Consider the following 24,086-nt stretch of genomic DNA (forward strand, 5'->3'; position numbering starts at 1 on the left):
GATCACTCACCTCTTCCTCTCTCCTCACCCTTTATTCTCTGCCCCACTCCCCCCTTCTGTTTTCTCAGACATGGAAACAGATATTTTCTGTGTTCTTATACAGAGCAAATTAGTTCTTTTTAGTACACAGTCTTAGATTCGGGCTTCTTTTGTGAATATAGGCATTAAAATTACTCTGCTCTAATTAAATTCTTAGACATTGTTTCCATTTTCCATTACCCATCTGTGTGATATGGAGATCTATTTTACAGTTTTGATTGTATTTCTCAATCTTACTACCAATACACAGAAGTTTTATGTTTCTTAGGGTGGACTGCTAAATAATTCATACTCTATTTTAGTAAATAACATATTACAATAAAGAGTCCTTGAAAAGAGAAGCATATTTTCATCTTACCTCTAACAATTAATTCATGTTTGGAGTAAATCTAAGGACTTTATTACATTTACAAACTCAAAGCAGTATTGTTTAACTGGTGGTATTGAGCCAAGTTTTAGACATTGGAGAAAGTTTGGGTAACATCTGCTGGATTTAAAAACAACAACAAAAAACTGGCTGTTTTGTATACTATTATGCTTGTATTTTTATTTACTAGTACACATTATTTAAATTTATGAAAAGTGGAAAGAAGTTAAGAAAACATTCAAATCAAAATATATATTCTCTTGAGAAAAAAAATTAAGTAGAATCAGTGTTACCGCAGGTTGAAAAAAATGCTATGTTGGAGTGGTTTTGTGTTTTGCTTTTGCCATATTTACTTATTGGGGTAAAAAATACACCAGATTTCGGGGAAATGAATGGTAATAAGTCTGTATTCTCAAAACAAACAATCCAGCAAAAGTGAGGGACAGCGATCAGTTGAGCTACAGAATAAAACTATTAGCTCCCTTATTCTCCATCTTCTCTGTCATAGAAATCCTGGCATTACAAGTCGTTTCCATAGCCAGTCATTCCAGACTCCGCACGCCCTTTAATCTTGGCTGTGCTGTCAGGTATCTCTGGGGCTGGCCTTTTTCCTGTGTTGACAGTGATCCTTTCCCCTTGTCCAGTGGTTCTTCACATGAAGGCTTCCTTGTGACATTAACTGACGTTTCTCTAGACAGGAATTTATTCGAGGGTAAAACGGCAGCCACAACCATAAATCTCCAGGAACACGAGCATTCAGAGAGTGCACAGCCTCAGACGTTACAGAAACAGAGCTGGAAGGGCATGCTTCCCACCTCTGCCCTCACGTTCTTCCTCCTGAGGGCACTCACTGGGCCCCCTTCGCCACAGCGGACCCTTGCCACCAGTATGCTGACCTCCAAAACGTTGCTATGCATTTGTTCAGATATTAATATGCAGACATTTTCATTGATTTATTTCCTTCTCATTGTACTCTCAAAATAGTGCATCCGGTTAGGCAAAAGCATAAGGTCTAGCCCATGCTGCACATGTGTGTCCATCCCAACATCATGCCAACACACCTTTCATGCTTCTTACTGTGTTAACTCACTTATAACTCCCAGACCGTTCGTTTTTATCTGTTGTGAACGAAGCACAGTGTGACTTCAGCATGTGGTACATTTCCCCCCTTTCCGTCAGTCGGTTCACTTGGGCAATGACAGAGCATCATGCACCACATTATCATACGATCTAGGTTCACTTGGTGTTGCAGGTTGGCTTTCTCCGAAGCTGACTCTGAGGTTCAGGTTCATGAATAGAATGTTTCTGAGGGAGTGTTATGAGGGTGTGGCAGTGGGGAGGTGGAGGGAGCAGGATTGGGCATGAGAAACTGTGATGCTGTCCTATGAAAGACCTCAACTGACCCCATGAGGGAGGTGGGGGAGCTGTTCAAAGTTGTCCTTGGTTGAGGAAGAGGAGTAGGCCTTTTTCCACTTATCTAGATCAGTACTTGGATACGGGCTTTCCCTGGAAGGAGGCTCACTAAACCAGGCAGTTTTCTTTACCTGAGGCACCTCTCAAGGATGAAGGGCAACTGAAGGCCATCCTCTGGCAGCCCTCACGACAGCAGGGAGAAAAATGCCCTCTTTCCTGTGGATCTAGGTCAGTGATGGCGAACCTATGACACGTGTGTCAGAGGTGACACGCGAACTCATTTTTTTGGTTGATTTTTCTTTGTTAAATGGCATTTAAATATGTAAAATAAATATCAAAAATATGAGTCTTTGTTTTACTATGGTTGCAAATATCAAAAAATTTCTATATGTGACACGGGCACCAGAGTTAAGTTAGGGTTTTTCAAAATGCTGACACGCCGAGCTCAAAGGTTCGCCATCACTGGTCTAGGTGGTCCATCACATTATGGACCACACACTTCAATAGTTACTCAGTTTACAAGGTTTACAGTAGATCAATGGATTACAAACTTTTTTTTTAAAGAAACAGTACTTTTTGTTCCAAACAATAGCTTACACAACATCTTTTTATATAAAAGGGCCAAAAGCAGCTGCTTTCCCAGAATGTCCAAGAAATGACTCCCGAGACAACCCCACAGCTATTTAGATACCCAGTGTTTCTTGGAACACATTTGAAAACCTCTAACTGCAAAGCTTGGCTGATCATCAGAATCAGCTGAAATTTTTTTTTTTTTAAAGCAAAACCACACAGATTCTTGGGCTTTGTACTTAGACATTATTGTGGTCTAATTAGGATATCAATATATAAAGATACACATACACGTGTAAATATTTATTTATTACCTCGTGTGTGGAAAACACCACTCTAGGTGTTTGGGATAGATCGGTGAACAAAACAAGACATCCTAGCAAACTGACAATAAACAATACACATGATAATAAGTCATTTTTAGTGAATGTTGGAAGATCATAAGTGCATGGAATAAAGAAAAAGAAGAGCAGAGTAGGTGGGATCTGGAGTGTCACGGAAGAAGGAATGGAGGTGGTAATTTTATTTTATTTTATTTTTTATTTATTTTATTTTATTTTTTAATATATTTTATTGATTTTTTACAGAGAGGAAGGGAGAGGGATAGAGAGTTAGAAACATCAATGAGAGAGAAACATCCATCAGCTGCCTCCTGCACATCTCCTACTGGGGATATGCCCGCAACCCAGGTACATGCCCTTGACCGGAATCGAACCTGGGACCTTTCAGTCCGCAGGCCGACGCTCTATCCACTGAGCCAAACCGGTTTCGGCGGAGGTGGTAATTTTAAATAGAGGGGTTCAGATTAATGTTTTGAGAAGGTGACATTTGATAAAGGAGCTAACTGTGCGGTTACCTGGGTATCTTTTCCAGTTAAGAGATAATTGGGTTCCTCAGTTATGGCACCGCTGACATTTGGGGCTGGATGATTCCTTGTTGTAGGGGCTGCCCTATGCTTTGTAGGATATTCAGCAACATCTCTGAGCTCCACCTTCCAGATGCCAATAGTATCCTCCGCTCCAGCTGTTGTAACAAAAAATGATCCCTACTTTGCCAAAGTTATCATGGGGGCCAATATCACCCTGGTTGAGAACCACTGTGATAAACTACATAAATCATTTTGTCTTTTTCTATATGGGTGTTATCTCAGCACTGACTATTATGGGATCCATCTTCCTGTTGAATCGTAAAATGTTATTTTTTCAAACAGTAAGTCCTCATATTTTTGAGGGTCAGAGTCCTACTTTATTATGTTTCAAAAGTGTATTAGTATCTATCACTGAATAAATATTCCTTTAATTACTATAACTTTACAAGTCTTGCTGTCTCTTAGGGCAACTTCTTCATCCTTATTCTTCTTTTAAATTAACTTAACTGTTCTTGGCTATATGCCCTCTCCCATATGCATTTTCAGCCCAGCTTGTCACAGTCTATAAAAAACTGTGATGGGATTATGAGAGGAATTCATTAAATTTATAGATTAATTTAGAGGGAATTGACACCTTTATGAAATTGATTCTTCCCATCCATGACCAAAAGTATCTCTCCCCATTTATTTAGGACTGTTTTATGTCCTTCAGTAAAGATATTATTCATTTTCTTCATATAGGTCTTGGACCTTTTTGATAGATTTATTTCCAGCTGGGTGATAGGTTCGGTTGCTAATGTGAACAGTGTCTTTAAAAACAATTAGTACATTTTCTTAATTGCTGTTTCTAGTGAATAGGATTGCAATTAATTTTTATAGTTTCAATAGGCCAATCTTGCTTATTCTTTCTAGAAATTTCCTTTAGATTCTATTTAGTAGTCCAGGAGAACAACCATATAATTCATGGATTATGAAAAAAAAAAATCCTTCCCAATTCTTTTACTTCTTATTGATTTTTGTTGTCTTTTTGCTTGGGTTTCATTCTGCTTCCGATCTTAAAGTGATTGATTCTAATGTTTTATCTTAAGTGCAGTCATTGAAATACCTTTTTTGTTAGGTAACCTTTATTAAGTTAATGATAATCCCTTCCATATTCATTTTGCTATGAGTTTTCGCTCGCATATCATTATGTATTATCCAATATTTTTTTACCTGTTGAGATGATCAAGTGATTTTTCTCCTTTAATCAATGAATGGAATAATTGCATGAACAGATTTTTCTAAATTTAACCATTCTTACATTCCTGAAACAAACCCTACTGCATACTCTCTAGAAGAGAGAGCAACTCCACTCTACAAATAAGAAAGCATCTGTTATGTTTCTAGAGCGCTCATCCCTAGAGGAAGTACCCTGTGGAGGCTGACGCAGGCTTACAGGACCCTGAAGCATATTCCATTTGGGGCCTGTCTATAATAATAAACATGTAGATATTTGAATAAAAATCAGCTATAACATGAATATTTATTTAAAATGGAAAAGAAACCACAAAAATTACAAGTTTAAAGAGCTGATGCATATCACAAAATCTAGAAAAGTGACTTAACAGTTTTATTCTTCAACTGCTTGATGTTACAACACTGTAACACTTTTTTGGATATTTTTTGGCACATAATCTTAAAACCAATTCTTTAAGGGACAATGATTTTAAAATATTTTCTATGTAGATTCTGGAAAAAGAATTCAGTCTTTCCTTTAGCATGAACAATCAAAATTAGTTTTTTAAAATTATTGATAGTGAGTATTCATAAAATGTGCAATCTCCATGCATACACCCTCATTGTTGTGAATTTCTGCTTCATGCCTGTCCTCTATGAACTCCACCAGAGTTCTAATCAATTCTATTTGGCATGATTTCCATAAAGGTTATGGGTGCATTTATAAGTATAAGCTGCATTATTGGAATATTTATAACAGAAGAACACGTTTGTTTTTGAATAAATCCTCTCGTGATATTTGGGAGAAATTTCCAGAGACTAGCTTCTGGCTCCACAAAATTCAGACTTGTGTCTCTCCCATGGCTCACACACTACCATTACTGAGATCTGATACCTTGAGATTGTGATAACACTTCTGATGGGGTACTTTGACATTGTGTCATGGTGAATTGTCACAGGGGGCAGGAGGAGTACTAGTATTTCTGGAAGCCATTCCTACACTGGGAATGACAGTATCTTAACTATCCCCAGAAGTGACTTTAATCAACTTACCTATATGTCACTAAATGAAAAATAAATGTATCCCCCAAAATGCTCATGACCATATTACTATCAGTGGGAAAAAGGGGAAGTAGTGGAGGTGGAGAGACACAGTGGTCTTAATGATCATATCAAACAAATTTTACAAAAAAAACATGTGACCGTATGCCATTGTGAAGGCCTGTTCCAGGGCCTCGGGGAGAACCTGTGCAATTTCAGAACCTTGAAACTTGAAATATATTAGCTTCATGATTAATCCGCCATGGTAGGGGCCACACATTGAGCATTTAAATGAATAAAAACAATTGAAAATGTAATGTGTGGCATTAGTAAGCTTCTATGGCCTATTTCACAATGTATTGCCTTTGCAGCTTTGTGAAGTGGGTACAGAAGCTCAACTTTTCACAGAACATTTACCTCTATTCTGCTAATTAAAATAAGATGCTCATAAATCCTCTCTCTGATACAGAGCTCACTAACTGAGACAAAGGCAAGGAAAATTAACTTTAAGAAAATGTCTGATAATTAAGTTTTAATTTCCCTTCCCATCCTGAAAATTTGCTTTCTTTTCCTATAGATAGAAATCAGTTAACCTTTTTCCAGACTCACATAGCTCCCACTAATACTTAATAATAATGAAATAAGCCCTACTAGGTCCTGCATATGACGATTCTTCATTTACTCAGTGACCAAGGATAAATAATAATTTCTAAGCGTTTTAATCCCAAAGCATTCATTTCCATTTGTTTTAATAGGGAGGTCTTTGGAAATAGTGAATAGATGTTCTTGAACTTGTCCTTTGTTGGAAAACAGCTCCACAAAAAGTCAACACATCTGCTCCATCATCTTCTCCCCAGAACACATTCGTATTTCTGAGAATTACTGGGGAGCTCAAGTGGGAGGACCATTCTGAGGAACTCTGCAACAGATAATGCTTTCTTCTCTTTCTCAAATTTCCCCTTTCTGTGTATTTTTCTCCTTCCCGTCTAGGCTGGCCCCATATGGGTACCCCCAGCATTCACATCATCGCTGCCCTTCTCAGTATGATATTAGGGAAGGTTCTGAGTAGCCTCCTGTCCATCGAGATGTCAATTTCAGATAGATTTATTCCAGGTGGTTTGATTTTCACTGCATTTTCTGCCAGAATTCATGAAGCATCAAGCACACACACACAAGGGCACAAAGAATGATTTTTTTTTCTTTGGAAATGCTCAGAACAGGGAAATAAATGTTGCTTCCAAATGTAACTGTGAAAGATTTAAAATGAAATAGTTCTGATTTATTAAAGGAATGGTTAATAAGGAATGGGTATCTTTAAAAAGAGGATATGGGAAAAATAAAAACTTGAGAGAGATACTGAGGAAATTACTTCTTAAAGTCAAATTACTTCTCAATGCAAAGCTGCAGCAACGAATCAGCTCCAATTCTAACACATCCAGGGATGTCTAAGATAAATAAACCTTCACAAAGAAACCTCAGGATTAGGATATTAAAGCAAATATCTGATGAAGAGAATTAGCTGTGCTTATGTTGACCCTAGAGACCATGTACTTTAGTGAACTCGAGGGGTGCTACCCTTTGCCCTAAGCATAAGGTTGGAAAAAATACCTGGTATTTTTACTAAGCCCTTTGCTCCTGGGATAAAACTCAATGCAACTAATGGGATAAAAACACATTAGGATTGGAAGATGGTTGGTACAGGCATACCTTGGTGATATTGTGAGTCCGATTCCAGACCTCTGCAATAAAGAGAGTATCACAATGCAGCAAAGGACATGACAGCCTGAAATGGCTGGTGGTTCTCTTTCCCGTCATATGGAGATCTCCCTGATGATGAAGGCTCTGTGGATGGGGAGTGTAGACAAAGAGGCAGAAACCATGATGTAGTGCGAGTGCCTGATTTCAGTCCCTCCTAAAGTGAATAGTGAATGTTGGCTACCTCTGTGAGTATTCTAGTTTTATAAGCTAATAAGCTTTTTTATTTTTTAAAGCTAGTTTGTATGGGTATCTATCCTACTTTCAACCAGAAGAGTTCTGACTAGTAAACATATGATGTCTTCTTTTGCCTGGCATACCCATACCTTTTCACACCTATGAAATCCCAGATTGTAAATTCCTCTGTAAAGCCTTTCTGAACCATTTCCTCATTCCTATCCTGGTTGAATTAATGGTTCCACTTTCTGTGCACTCCTCCAAGGTCAGTTATGTTAGCTGTTTTTTTTTTCTGGGCATCTTCCTCATAGACTATGAACCCCTTAGGGTTTGGACTAACTCCCATTCAACTTTATAAGTTTAGCTTCTCATGGGGTACCTCATACCTAGGAGCTTAATGGCATCTGTTGTACAATCTAATGACTCAATGACTACAATAAGTCATGTGTGATGGTCAAACGCAGAGGCAACATTTTGTTTCGTCCTTCCCACACTCTCCTATCACTAGACTCAAGAACTATTTGAGCACAGCATTCGCTGAATTGGAATGTGGGAATCTGAAGGGAAACAGAGCACATCTTCCATGATGGGAATTGTGAAGCTAATATAGCTCATACTCTTAACTCATTGATGATTTAATGACTTAGAAAATCTAGAATAGATTGTGTACATAGTCCATTCGATTCTCTTTCTCTAATATCATCTGTCTTAAATAATCCTTTAGCAGATGCTGGCTTGCAATCAACTTATGATTAGATTCTCTAGCAAATGCCTGTGGTGCAGATGGTCTCTCAAGCAGGCCCCCCCCCCCTCGCTCCCCCCCCCCCCCCCCCCGGCAGGGGCTGCCCTGATTGGCTGCTGTGGAGAGTAGAATCACAACAGTCAGGATTTCTCCTTATAATTTATTAAAGTGACTTCCTCATACCAACCAATCCCTTGTGTGTTTGATTGTGTGAGTCAGGTTTCCTGGGGCTAGATTACAAGTAAGGCATTCCGGTTACAGACCTGGGAGATGAGTGTGTGAACCCATGTCTACAGGGGGCCTGCCCAGTGGTAGCTGTCAGTCTCCTACTGCACTCCTCTCTCCTTTAAGTCCTGCCTTGTCCTAATGGAGGTATTCATTGAGCATATCAATATTTCATCAGGACATGCATGCCATTTTCCTTTAAATGGGGCATTTGTTGAACTTTCACATACAGCTTTGATTATGTCTCGGGGCCACTTTTACCTTGGACTCTCATCTCTGAAATTCAAATATAAGGCAATGGAGAAATATAATTTAAGTTTTAAAAAACATCTGTTTTATTTTTAGATTTGTTGTTTTTACACATTTTAAGAACAAATATATTATTGAAGTCTGAAGAAACTCTAGACCAGTGGTTCTCAACCTTTTGGCCCTTTAAATACAGTTCCTCGTGTTGTGACCCAACCATAAAATTATTTTCGTTGCTACTTCATAACTGTAATGTCGCTGCTGTTATGAATCATAATGTAAATATCTGATATGCAGGATGGGCTTAGGCGACCCCTGTAAAAGGGTCGTTCGACCGCCAAAGGGGTCGCGACCCACAGGACCCGCTGCTCTAGACCATGCAGTTCCCAGTGGTCATAAACTTCTGCCAAAATCAGAACTTCACCCCACCTTCTTCAAGCTTTTGATTCTAGGGCTCAGATATATGTCACTAACAAAGGCATTTCTCTGGGAAATGGTCCCAACATCCTACTTAAATGAACACTGTGTGGTTGAAAGAGGGAGGGTGTCATTCTTAGTTCTGAAAATTTCTTTAAGATGAAACAGTGTTAATCCTTTAGCATAATTAGTAAACAATGGCTCCCAATGCATGTGAATCATGGTTTGTTTTGCAAACATTGGTGTGTGTTCCTTCAGAAGGATCTTCAGAGCAATATGAACTCTAGTAGGGATTCAGGTGGGAAGGGGAAGATTTGGTTCATCAAACAGGCAAAAAGGAAAAAGTAAACATATATTGAACACCTACCATGCAGTCAGGGGATCAAATGCGCTTTGTCAGCAAAACTCACTTAAACCTATGGGATGCCAGTAAACACAGCAACTATGGATCCAAAACTCTTGGCATCAAATTACAGTTCTGTCCTTTACTAAATGAAAAACAGGCCAGTTACTTGGTCATTCAGAAACTCCATTTCCTCGTTTGTAAAATAATATTAATAATAATACTTCAAAAGCACAGGGTTAAGAAATGAGAATTAAATAAAATAACGCCAGCAACGGTCACCTTAAAATCCTGTTAGTGTATAATGGTTATTATTATTATTATTATTATTCATTCATCATTATTTATTATTTAATTAGAAACTGAGTTTCAAATAAGATGCTCAAAGCCATGTATGAATGTAGGCTGACCTCCCTTGCAAGCCTATTTTGTGCTTTTGGAGGTAGAGGTGATGATGGGAAGCAGGGAGAGGGTGTGCCTTTCATGGGCAGAGAGGTAGGGTTCGGGTTTTTGTGGAGCCTTGCGAAGCTGGGTGATGACAGCAGGGCTCACGGTTCGGTGCTAAGTATTACATTATGATTGCAGCTGCTCAGCCTCCCATTATTTTTTAGGGTCTGTTTTAGAGCCGTTGCCATTTTTAGTCTTGCTTACCACATGTCTCGATTTTTCTGATGTCAGAAATGGCTGGGAAGGGTTATACACCACTGCGGCAACCTTGGTCATTCATCAGCTCTCAAGCATCCAAAGTGCTGGCGCTATTGTTCAGCAACATTGAAGGAAGGGAATTCGCCCCTCGGGACTCGCTTTTGATCGCTATTAGATTTTTAGTCCTAGCTATTGCCCTCCGAAGAAAAATCCGCTCCACCTGGGCTACCTTGAAGTTTTCCATTATCGTGCCCAAGCCGTTCATTGAGATCCAGTGAGGGTCTAAGGAAAGCCATCTATCCCAGTCTTGTTTGATTTCAGAGTAAAACCTGCTATCTGAAATCCCTGTCTCTTGCCATCCTAAAACCGAATGCATCCATCTTTCTTCTAGTAAAAATGACAGAGACAGACATTTTCCTCCTCCCTTTTCGGTTCAGGCTACGGAACATACTTTGAGACATGTTGCCTATATCACATGACACAGCTAGGACAGAGGCTTAGCTGGTTCCCGGATGAATGCTGGCACTGCCTATGACCTTATCTTGGAAGGACAGTTTCCTATGTTAACACAGCTCCTTAGAAAATAGATACAGGGAAGCATGGTCCATTCAAACATTGTCTCCTAAAGTCCTCTTTACTCATTTGCCACTAGAGAACCTCAGCATTCCTTAAGACAGGTACAGATGTCTGATGTTTTGGCTTCAGATCCAAACTGAAGTGGCATCAAGAGTAGGAAAGAACCATTATCCAGTTCCTCAACTTTTGATACATATTCTCTTACAGACCAACGTATCTCTTACAACCCACAGTCACTTGTTAGCTTATATAGGCTTCACTAACATTTAGGATAAATATTACTGGTGGAATTGCTACTGAGTGTTCGTCTCTATTGTATTTTTTTCGCCATGGCCAGACAATTTCAGAGTCACCGGCCAAGTAGTCAATATTGTTAGGGAACTACAGTGAGAAGAGCAAGGGTGAATATTCTGCCTCAAGGAAACTGGGGTCTTGCTCTGAGACAAAAGCTGATAAAGCATAATGAGAGGCTTGTCTTAGGAGTAAATATGCAAGTCTGGTCTTTATCAGAATATGCTAGCATCAGGCCACAGACAGAACTAAATCCTTAGCCATCTTAATGCTATAGGACAGCAATTTCAACTGGTGTGCCACAAGAATTTTTAAAACATGCAATACCTGACTATTTAGTCAGGGGCACTGACCTCTTTTCCCTTAGATTGTAAAACACAGCTAACATAATAATAGCTGTCAGGTTTGAATGCCATGTCTTGAACCATAAATATATAGGTCATACTAGTATAATAGAGTTGCATCCTATTGGTCATGTCACATAAAAAAGGTTGCATCTGATTGGTTAATTCTTGGGACCAGAAATCCTTAAATACAAGCATAGGCACCTGATTTTTTAAAAAGTCACTTTGGGGTAAAAATAGTTGGTTATTATTATTTTTTTACATAAATCAAAATCATACCTATTTTTTTGTCAGATTGGCAAAAAAAAGATAATATATATTTTTTGGTGTGCTGCAGAATTTTAGTAATTAGTTTATGTGTGCAATGAGATGAAAAGGGTTGAAAATTGCTGCTAGGAGCTTCCAGGGATGATGTAAAGGATCAGTGATGCCAGGCTTTAGGAGTATTTGGAGGAATAGAATATAAAGAGGAATAGGAAAGATTGTGGTATATGTTAGAAAATGTGGGAGCTCCTAAATTGACGGGGTGGGTGTTTCTATAAATTATGCCATCTTGTTCAGATTGGGGGCTGCTTGGATGAACAGGGTAGAGCCCAGAAACTCTACATCAGAGATCTCAAATACTCATGTGTTAGTGTAGGCCTGGGGGTGATGCTCAGAAGATGATCAAGAAGCCACTAGATCAAGGACACATGGAATGCCAGGTCTAGAAACTGTGCTAGGTTTTTCTCAAAGTTGAACCTCACAGGGCCTGGAACAGTATTTGGCCATATAAAACGAGGAAAGTACTGATTCATGCTCCAACAGGTATGAACCTCAGCAACATTATGCTAAGTGAAAGAAGCCAGACAAAAAAGACCACACCCTGTATGATTGATTGCATTTATATGAAATGTCTAGAATAGGTAAAACTATAGAGACAGAGATTAGAGGTTGCTTATGGCTGGGGATGGGAATGGGGAGGAACTGCAAATGAGTACAAGGTTTCTTTTGGGGTGAGGATTGAATTGTACTAAAATTAGCGGTAATTATGGAAAATTCTGTAAGTATACTGAATAACTCTGAGTAGTTCACCTGAAATGGGTGAATTGTTATGGTATGTAAATTTTATCTTAGTAAAGATTTAAATTAAAAAAAAAAGTTCAGGAGGGGGTCTTTGCAAGGGAAGAGCAGATCTAATGAACTCTGGCAGATGTCAACAATCATTTCTTGAAGAGAGCACACATCCTTGACCTGGTCCATGGGTTCAGGCATAAGATCATTTACACCATCTCATTTTCAGTGGAGGAAAAGGGAGCTAGGCTCCCCAGACTCCAGTTCCCATTCCGGCCTCTGGGACAGTTAGTTCAGTTGACACTAGAGGGCGCGAGTATGCCATTACTATCGTGGGCAATACTGGGCTGTCTTTGATCCATTCTCTGCTGCTGTGTGCAGAGACACCATGGACCCAGGGCTCCAGGGGACACTTACCATGGCCTTCCCTGTAGATGACCAGCACCGTTGGCCTGGCTGTTGGTCTTTTAGATTGTGCAGGAAGGTGGGAGAGGCTCTGAAAGTCTTAGACATGTACCTCCTATTCACATGAGTAGGGAGATTCCAGTCAACAAACTCAGCATATTCACCCACGGCTGCCTCGTTACTGTGAGCTCTGGGATAAAAAATGGGGCCCTAGAAAAAAAATGCCAGGCCTTAGGAGATAACGTGAACAGTTACTGATGACTCAGACTGGGTCTGCCTGGGTCTCAAGGGTGGTCCACAGTCAGCGGACACAGGGCGCAGTTGACTCTCACCTGCTTTTCTGAGTGGAGAATTTCAGGTTCTGTACTTATAGGACCTAGGACAAAGGAGAACTTGTGTCAATGACATGGGTGAAGGGAGGTGGGAAAGGCATGACATAATGATGGCAGATGGGTAGAGTTAAACTCATTGTCTAACATTTGGTTGACACAATTAATGTGCTAGGAAAACAAACAAACAAAAAGCTAAATTTAAAGTCAAGAATGTTGGTGATATACTTTCAGAAAGACCAGAGCCTTGTTTTGGGAAGCAGCACTAGAAATTACCCTGGTTCAGTCAGAATTAAGGGAGGTTTGCCAAAGTTCTGAGTTAAAGCAAAAAGCTTGGGAGATCTTTAAGCTTGGAGTCTGGATAGGTTACCACCTAAGCTTTAAACCAGTGGTTCTCAACCTTCCTCATGCCGTGGCCCTTTAATACAGTTCCTCATGTTGTGGTGACCCCCAATTTCATTGTTACAAATTGAACATAATTAAAGCATAGTGATTAATCACAAAAACAATATGTAATTATATCTGTGTTCCCGGATGGTCTTAGGCGACCCCTGTGAAAGGGTCCTTGGACCCACAAAGGGGTCGCGGCCCACAGGTTGAGAAGCGCTGCTTTAAACCCAGTTAAAACTTAACGGTGGCATTCTCTTGGAATGAAGTAGAGTGGAAAGCAATTGCTGACTATTCATAGTTTCCTTCCCCTAAACCTTTGACATTTTTTAAAAAAAGGAATAGTTGCCATTAACTTCCATGTAATTTCTTAGAAACGATTGGAATTAGAATAAAATTCCCAGGAAGGATGCCACCAACTGCAAGAATAACCCTGAGTTGGAGTGATTGGTTGGGTTCACTGAGCTAAAGCACAGCGGTGACTTTCCTTTTCCACCAACACAAAGTCGTCCCCTGGAGAGGGTGTCACAGGAGCGTCCTTTATGACCTGCCAGAGGGAGCTCCATGTTTTAGAGACGTGGGCCTCTGGTCTGGGGTACGAGAGGTCTCTGTTACTCACATCGTCTATCGTTCCCATAAATTAAGGACTAGCAGCTTTTATCCATGCTGTCATGGTTGCAGTCTCTCCTGGCTTCTTCGTTGGTAATCGAATTTATTTTGTTACAAATTCACACAGGAGTTAAAATCAGAGAGTCTTTCTGAGCCGTGGCTGAGCATTTGTAGGGAAAAATAGGAAAGGTCATGTTCTCTTAATTACAAGACTTCTCTTTTGGAGAAATATGTCTTGTAATGTCTTTGGTTTTGGAATCAGAGTAAGGCTGTCCTCCTAAAATGCGTTAGAAAGTGCTCCCTCTTCTATTTTCTAGAAGGGCTCCTGTGCACTGGTTTCTCTTTGGGGTTTATTCCATGGGTGTTCAATCACTGTTTACATCACTGTTGCTTTAGAGGGAATTTATTTTGTAGGAGGCAGAAAACCCTAAGACTGAGATAGAACCACTCACCATTTCCCATCTGGGGGAAGCTTATTTTCATCTCCCTAAACCTCCATCTGCCCTTTTGGCATTTTCCTGGAGCAGTTTTTTTCAGATCAGACAGACCTGGGTTTACTTCTGATTTTTTTTCCCCATAGGCTTATTTTTTAAGAGTATTTTTAGGTTTACAGAAAAATTGGGTAGAAGCACAGAGAGTTTCCATATACTCCTTTGCTGCTCCCTCCACAGTTTCTTTTATTAACATCTTGTATTAATGTGATCTATTTGTTAGAATTGATAAACCAATCTTGATACCTAATTGTTAACTAGATTTCCATAGTTTAGATTAGAGTTTATGCTATGTGTTATATAGTTCTTTGGGTTTGGACAAATGAATAATGTCATGTCTTAGCTATGTAAGAACACCCTAGTATTGCCACCTCCATACACTCACAAGGAAAATAGCCATGGAACTATTAACTAAATGGTGGTCATGTGGGAATCACATGGGGAGCATGTAGGAATCCTGTGATTCTTACATCGGAGTTACATGGATCACGTGGGGGTGGTCACACTAGAATCACATGGCATTCATGTGGGATTTACACTGAGTTCAGGGTGAGTCACACTGTGGTCACATGGGTGTCATGTTAAGGTCATGTGGTTCCGGACCATCCGGAAACACAGATATAATTACATATTGTTTTTGTGATTAATCACTATGCTTTAATTATGTTAAATAGAACTAAATGGATAACTCCAGTAAGTTCCATTTATCTTGGTTGCTCAAGCAGTAGATGTGTCTCCAATAGCCCTGTAAGTCAGCAAAGAAAGGGCCTATCTAAAGAGGTTCATCAAGCTCGCAGGCCCTTAGAAAACCACGTGATTACCATGAGGCAACCACATGACCTTAACATGACACCCATGTGACCACAGTGTGACTCACCCTGAACTCAGTGTGACTCCCACATGAATGCCATGTGATTCTAGTGTGACCACCCCCACGTGATCCATGTAACTCCAATGTAAGAATCACAGGATTCCTACATGCTCCCCATGTGATTCCCACATGACCACCTCATGACAGCACCTGCATACACACAGGAAACTCAGACTAACTATGTCAGTCAGCATCATCTCCACCCCTTTCTAAATTTTTCCCTGTATCACTTCCCAGTAGGGTTTGCATTAGAGTCAGCCAATAAGAGGCACCCACGCAAGTTTTGAAGAGCAAAGGAGAAGCTCTTATCCTCCTCCAGCTGCAGTGGCCCCACAGGTGGGGGGAGGGGGGAGCAGATGTGAGGTCTGCACCATATCCCGGGCATTCTCCTGTAACTCATCTGCTTTAGAGCCTAGGTGGCAGCCTCTTTACCTCCTGAAAGCCAGTGGTATATGGGAAAGCCATGAAATTAGGTTCATGAAGATGTCAGAGTCCTAAAAAAAAATTTGGACCTCTGTGTGAAACACTGAAATCAAATAGTTGGTTGGGTTGGCCACAGGGTCAAAGGTTCACCAAGAGGAGTAAGTGCTAAAGATCCCCAGAAGAAAAACAGCTCCTGGAGCCCCTCTAAGCCAGCAGTGCTTTGTTTCCTACAACTCCATTTGAGCTGGACGGCGTGTTTTTATGATGTTTGGGGACTATTTTATTAAGCCTATGGATCCCTCCGACAGGTATATAGCAACCAGGCGAAATAAAAAGAGAAAAAAATGTTTGCTACACAATGGAGAGAATAATGAAAAAGAAGACCTTTTGAGGGGAGGCTCTGGAAGCCGCAGGTCTCTCTCTATATATATCTGTGGCTGCTCCTTAAATTTTCTGCTCAGTTCTCTGAAGTTAAAACTATGGGTAAGTAGAAGCTCGAGGGGAAACTCTGAAGAGGGGGTGGTGACCCTTCTTGGTGTGTTGGAAATCCCTAGACTGGTGGGTCAGGAAGAAGGCTGAGGGGTCGCTTGGCTACGGAAATATAAGATTTACATTCCTGGGCCCTCAAATCAAACAGATGAGGATTGGATCTTGGCTCCATGGTCTTGGGCAAGTTCTTAACCTACTCATTCAGTTTTCAGATAACGGTCACCTATTTTATCTATTATTTTACAGGTTATATGGAGTAATTTATGTAGAATATTGAGCACAGGCTGATGCACAAGGGGAAGATAGTAAATGGTGAAAATTATCATTATCACTAGGGATTATTGTTGTTACTAGGAAGCTTCTTGGAGCAGCTGTGGAGGTGGTAACCATGACAGTGTGTCTAAGCAGGTGGAGGTGGAAGAGGAGAGCACACCGAGAGTTTGACCTCCAGAGCTGTGGGTTTGTGGTTTAGCTCTAACACTTTCTGGTTGCATTTAACTTGAAAAAGTTCCCAACCCTCTCCAGGTCTTGGTTTTTGCATCACTGATGTGGGGAGAAATTATAATAAAACACCCGGAAGATAATGGGCTGGTTAGAAGTCTATACACTGAACTATTACATTTTATAAGTGAACAATTTCTTCTCTGTAGCCAATCTGGTCCACCCCTTCCCTTGCACCTCCAACCCCCTTCCTTTTTAACCTCCGAAACCAGTCTCAGTCATAAAGGTGAAACGGGACTCTACCTTCCTGCTTACTTGCTATGGCAATCTGCTCCGAGATTGTGTCCAAGTTTATTGTCACATTCTCCCAGAAATGATGCTGCTCACTCACTGTCCTTACTTCCTCACTTTTCTGATTCTTTCCACCTGCAGCATCCAAACTGCACAGGACACTACCTTGCTGCCTATGAACCAATCTTGTGTCACACGGGAGGGGCCTCAGTCACTCAGAAAACCAGGAAGAAGGGAGGCCTTTTTGAGAATGCCACTCAATACAGTATTGTTAGCTGTAGACACTATGCTATATGGTAGATCTCCAGAGCTTAGCGTGCAAGAGGGAAGAGCTTATGTTAAGTGTTTTTACCAAATATTAATAATGATAATAATAATGATAATAATAATGGGGCAGAAGAAACATTGGGAGGTGAAGAATATGTCTATGGCTTTGATGGTGGTGATGGTTTCATGGGTGTATATGTGGCCCAAAACTCACCAAGTTGCATACATTAATTATTTCCAGCTTTTTAGATGGCAATCATACTTCCATAAGGTGGAGGAGAGAGAGAGAGAGAGAGAGAGAGAGAGAGAGAGAGAGAGAGAGAGAGAGAGAGAGAGAGAATATGCATTCTGCACTGTGATTGCAGTGATATGACCTCACTTTTCCTAGGCTGGTTTATGCAGTCTCCTCAAACAGTTAACTTTACCCAAGGGGACAAGCAGTATATGTTAGAAATTAGCTATCCTTGTGATCAGAGCAACATTGCCAGTAGTCAGGTCATTTTTAACTCTCTAGTATAGATCCTAGTATTGTGCCTTAGAAACATATAATAGGTACTTAAGACATATTTATTGTAATGAACTTGTAAAGTATTCATCTCTTCCTTTGGGTTATTTGACCCTTAAGGGGAAAAACTATGACCTGTTTTATCTTCACACTCTACACAATGCTTTGCTCATAGCAGGAGCTTAGTACACATTTAACTTTAATTTAATAAGTAAATCTGACAATGATCAAATTGGGGAGGGGTTGTACTTGGGCCATGAGGTATGACTAGTGAGTCACCATCTCATTTTGACTCTGATGAATTACTGTTAATGAAATATTCAGCAACAACATCTCAGCAAGTCATTTATTTATTGTATTTTCAATATTTAGTCATAACAGTTAATGGACAAGGAGAACAACAAACAAATATTTAAGGCCTCTGATTTCAGCATGGCTTGCTTCTGGTAATTAACACTATGGTTTTTAAATGTCAGTGACATCAATACATCACCTCACTATCCTTCATAAGATGAATTTAACTATTGCATATATATTAATTTCTTTTGAAGAAATGGATACATATATAAATACATATATTTATCCAAGAGTTAAATATACATATCCATTTCTTCAAAAAAATTAATGCTGTTTAATATTCACCTTTGTTATATAAAATGCTTCACAATGAAAATGTTATAATTTTCTGGGGTAGGGAGAGATCATAGCACTTGGTATTTGAAATGTTTTGAAAATTATTGTGATTAATTGCTGGTGCAACTGGATTTTCTGTGGTCATATTTTTCACATGTAATTGAAGGATGCATTTTTCCATTCATTTATCTGCTGAATGGCAATTGCTCTGTTTTCATTAACATCATTATTAGTAAGTCAATATGTCTCCTTTATCTAGAATCAATCAGTTATATTATTTGGTGATGAGTTTTACTCCAGTCTGAGACATTCTTCCTGCTTGATGCAAAATGGTTTTAAAAAAACATAAAACAACTTGTAGGTCTTTCTATACTTTCTACTTACATAGGGCCTTGTATACAATATAATATTTTAATATGAATATTATAAGTCTGGATATAGATTATTATTTTTTAAAATGAAACTTAAAACATATTTCTGGTAGAGTTGCTAATATTTTCAGAGCTTAAACATCATATTGTTGCCTACTTAGATTAATCGCATTTATTAAATTCTTACTGGGTACCTAGCAGTGTGCTAGGCTTTGGAAATGCATAAAAGGATTATACAGAAATTCCTACTCGAAAGGAACACATGATTTAGCAGTAAGATGTGCAAAAACACAAAGGTCAAATCACAGTAAATACTCTCATAGAGTTACTGAGGAGGAGAGAGGATAATTTGGATCTAACACCACTTACAGGCAAATCGAGGCAGAAGGGAGTGAACAAGGAGGAAATGAAGTCAGAAAAACCTGAAAAAATGAGTTGTTTGTTAAAGAATGAAAAAAAAAAATATTACCACATAGAGAAAGTAAGGGCTCAAGTAGCATCCCAGGCCTAGGGAACAGTATATGTAAAAGCATGTACATACATATGAGGTATATACAACACATGTTTCTTGAAAATCCTTCAGATTGCTGAGACTGTGTTTCAGGATATATAAGAGAAAGAAGAAAGTGATTAAGCTAGAGAGAGATGCAGGGGTCAGACCACAAGGCTATCACGCTAAACCAGAGGTAAGCTTTGCCTTACAGGAAATAAGCAGTTAGTGGGGAGTTTTTAACCAGATGATGCCTTATCAGTTAGGATATCGTAGGGAGAGTTATATTTTATGTGATATTCTCTCCCCACAGGGCATGGACATTGAGGATGGTAGGGCTGGTTAGAGAGTAAGCATTCGCTCATGGAATAACATAGGTCAGGGAAGCAATCTGCCCTATCCCGATAACCTCCTTAGTTGACAATGGCGTGTGCATGTGTGCGTGCATGCGTGTTTTCTGAGTCATCTGCTTCTCCAGTTGTGGAGGGAAAATAGAACACAGCTGATTAGAAATAATGATAATTCCAGATGTTTCATCTTTTCCATCTGGCTCCTGGGCTCCAGTCAAAGCAATGAATTTTTCACTATTTTCATAACATCTTGAAAATTAGAGTATTCTACGATATCATAGGGGGATGTGTTACCTTAGTCTACATAGTGGCCAACTTCGTTGTGGTCAGCTAACAAAGCCCACTAATATAACACATCTGTAGGCCTAACGTGACTATTGGTCATGGTATTTGACAAAATATTTGTGAAGCTCCCACAGTATTGAATAGTGCTCCTGTTGCGTAAGGTGAGTGTTACAGATCTTCACCTTTTCCAGAAATCACTTCTGGGGGAGAGAGCACCAAAGGAGAGAAGAATGCATTTTGTTCTTTTTTCTCTCCTTCCCCTGTTTTCCGACAGTAACTATTGACAGGTTCCCCCGATGTGTGCATTTGAAATGACATAGAAAACGATATTTTCACTTGTCAAAATGGGCAGGGTTTACCATTAGTGACTGAAAACAAAAGCAGAGTTTTAAGGGTGACAGATGGCCTGCTCCCTTCTTGGTCTGTGCCATCATTTTTGCCTTCCTTGTTGGAACTTTTCCACTCTGGTGGTGATCCTGGTGGAGAGGTCAGTCACGATGTAACCTGTTATTTCCTAAAATAGAAACAAGCATTTGACACACCCGGGGAATGGTAAGCTGATAATCTACTTTTCCAAACTTTCAAAAGTCCTGATTTGTTGTGTTTGTATTTATAGCATCTCAACCCTCCCACCATGGCTGACTTCCAGTTACCAGTATGACATTGCCAACATGTGGCATTGGGGAGGGAAGCATGGAATTGGCTTTGTGGAGCTGACACAAGCCCACTGCATCAAGTCACTGCCAATAGGCCCATCCTGATCTGTTATATCCCTCTGGACACAGAGATTGGTCCAGAATCAAGTACATGAAGCCAAACAATGGAGAGACGCCATTGTGGAGAGCTGTGGGGAGAGGGCCATCTGCTTTCCCTTGGGATTCAGGCTGTGAGGAGTATGTAAGCCTAGGGCTGTGCATCACCACCGTTGCTACCTTCTGAAGAGAATGTTTGTGAAAAGAATGACAGAGTGAAGAGGTGACTACAGAGAGTCCTAAGGACAATATGAAAGCCTGGTTCCTCTTTAACCTGGCCAGAGTCAGCTCTCAGGGAGTTCTGATTACATAAGCAGGTGGCTTCAGTTTTTTTTTTTTACATAAACTCATTTAACTTTCTGTCACTTTTGAGCAAAAATACTCCTCACCCTAGTGGATAAAGAATGTCTTAGAATAGGGGATTTATATTTTTGTATTCCGAGTGTGGAAAGCTTAGAAATCTTTGGGGACCCAGATAAGGATGATTAGGCTTTCTTTAAATAGAGAGGATGCAGAAGGACACCTGAAACTTCCCTCGGGAGCAAAACAAGTGAGGAAACCACAAAAGCAAAAAGGAAAGCAGCCTGGAACAAGATTTCGGGAGCAGCATCAGCCAGCGGGACTGGACTAGGGACTTTGTGCTTCTCCACACAAGAGGCCTCTCTGTCAACTGACTATGCATAGAGGGGAGGGGTAATGACATGTACTAGATGCTCAGTCTATTCCCAACATTCTATCTCTGTACCATGAGCAAAATGATCTTTAGGTGTGGACATCTGCTTACGTCATCTTAAATGTGGCATGCTTTCATAGTTCCCCTCTTGTGATACTATGATTCATAATAAGTGAGGTCTATTTAATCTTTCCTGTCCTGAGACAGAGCTCCTAAAACACTTGGAATTTCCTACTTCCCTTAAGGGTGCCTATTGTTATGTAAATGCTCCAAGGTTGGGGGATAGTTGCCTGGAGAACCCAACCACTTAATTAAGAGGGTTGGAACATCCAGCCCTATCCCCAGGACTTCTGGGAACAGGAGAGGGACTGGAGGTTGAATCATTTCCAATGTCCAATGACTTAATTATGCCTGTGGAATGGAACCTTTATAAAATCCCTCCAGAGGACAAAGTTCGGGGAGCCTCTGGGTTGGTGAACTCATGGAGCGGCTGGGAGAGAGGTGCACATGGAGAGGGCATGGAAGCCCTGTCCCCATACCTTGCCCTCTATGCATTTCTTCCATCTGGCTGTTTCTGAGTTTTATCATTTTATAATAAACTTGTGATCTAGTAAGCAAAATGTTTCTCTGAATTCTGTGAGCTGCTCTAACAGGTCAATTCAACCTGAGAAGGGGGCCGTGGGAACCCCTGAACTGTTGCCTGTAGGTCAGAAGCACGGTTGACTGACTACCTGGGCTCGCAGCTGGCATTTGAAGTGTGTGTGTTGGGGAGAAGTCTTGTAGGACAGAGCTCTTTACCTCTGGAATCTGATACTACCTCCCTGTAGTTGGTGTCAGAATTGAATTGAACTGGGACACCAGCTGGTGTCAAAGCATTGCTTATTGGCATGAGGAACTGCCACATCCCCAAACACACACATACACACACACACACATGCACACACGCACGCACACACTGATAAAGGGTGATCAAACCTTTTACTTTCCTACCTTTACTTTTGTAGGAGAAAAATAAAAACTCCTTTTCATGGTATGTTGGTCCCTTTGTAATTTAGCTTTTTTTATAGCACTTTTGCCCCTTTTTCTTTCACTCTCTTCTAAACACCTCCACTCCCATAATTTTTAACTTCCTGGACCCCTAAATAGACCTTGCTCACATGGATATCTGGATATTTGTGTACCCAAAAGGTGCTCACCCTGCTGCTGACCTAGTTAAGACCTACTCACCATCTGCCTCAGCACAATCTTGGTTTCTATAAGAAGTATTTTCAGATTCCTCCAGGAGGCATTCGTGACTCCACCTCCGTTCTCCTTTATCACCATATCTATCTACTGTAGCAGTTATAAGTTTGTTCGCTTCTTTATTTACTTTTGTAAGACTGTATCTCACTAGATTGGCAAACTCTTGAGGATGGGGTTCCTGTTGACTAAGCCTGTGAAAAACATGGTCTAGAGTTTGGTTGTAAATACAAGCCTTCAGGTTGTCTCAGGCATTAGAGTAGCAGGCTGACTCTATTCTAGCATATTTGTTAAATATCAGACATTCTGCAAGGAAGTAAATATATTTTCAAGACCTGGCTTAAGTCCTTTACATTCTAGAGCAGAAGACAGGTAGAAAAATGGATAGGTAGATAGATGATAGATAGATAGATAGGTAGGTAGATAGATAGATAGATATAGAAAAGCAGTCACTTAAGGGGTAAAAACTTCAATAATAGCCTGAGGCATTGTGCTTAGATCAACTGCAGAAGGTTTCATAAGGAAAATGGCATTTGAATGGGGTCTTGAAGGATATAGAGAAACTCTTTCAGAAGGAGGGGGAAAAAGGAGAAGGGAACTCATTATAGACCAAAGAGACTGCACATGTCCAATCACAGACATGTGTGGTTCATACTGTATAACCAGATTGCTGTGGCTGCTGTGTGATATTTAGCTCAGTTTCTGGCATATGGTAGATGCTCAGGAAATTTTTGGTGACTGAATGAATGAAGACCTCATGAGTAAGAGTGATAGGGGAGTATGTGGAAGGTAATTTGGTACCACATTTGGAAGGGGCTTAATATTTCAAGCTCAGGAATTGGTACTTCAATCAGACTTAAATAAGTCAGTGTTTCTTAGTGATTAAACTCCATCACTAGTCAGACTGCTGGGTTTGAAAGCTGGCTCCATCAATGTACCAGTTTTGTTGCTGAAGGAAAGCCTTAATCTTGTGTTGTTTTTTCACCTATAAAGTGGAGTTAATAATTATACTTACTTTGTAGAGTTGCTGTGAGGGTTAGAATTGAAGCCTTTGGTACAGAGATTTATAAAATATGAATCTCAAAAAAAAACCCCAAAAAACAAAAATAAAAACAAAAAACCCCACACCAAAACCAACCAACCAAAAAAACAAAACAAAAACAAAAACAAAAAAACCAAAAACAGGTTAACTAGTTAACTAGCTCTTTATGCCCTCGAGAGCTTTGAAGAATTTTAAGGGAGAGAGTGATGAGACTAGGTTTTGTTTCTTTAAGATGCTACAGGGCTGTTGGTCTACCACGGTCCACAGAAAGTCATCATTCTTGATTTTTTGGTGCCTCTTTTGATTAGGGGGGAAAAACACCCTCACAGCTCCATGAAAAACATTGATGATTTCAGAGAGAGAGGCCAGAGGCATGGAAAAGTATCAGTTAAGGCCTAGGACTAGATAATGATATA

Source organism: Myotis nattereri, assembly GCF_964212035.1.
Source record: "Myotis nattereri genome assembly, chromosome: 16".
NCBI classification, from domain to species: domain Eukaryota; kingdom Metazoa; phylum Chordata; class Mammalia; order Chiroptera; family Vespertilionidae; genus Myotis; species Myotis nattereri.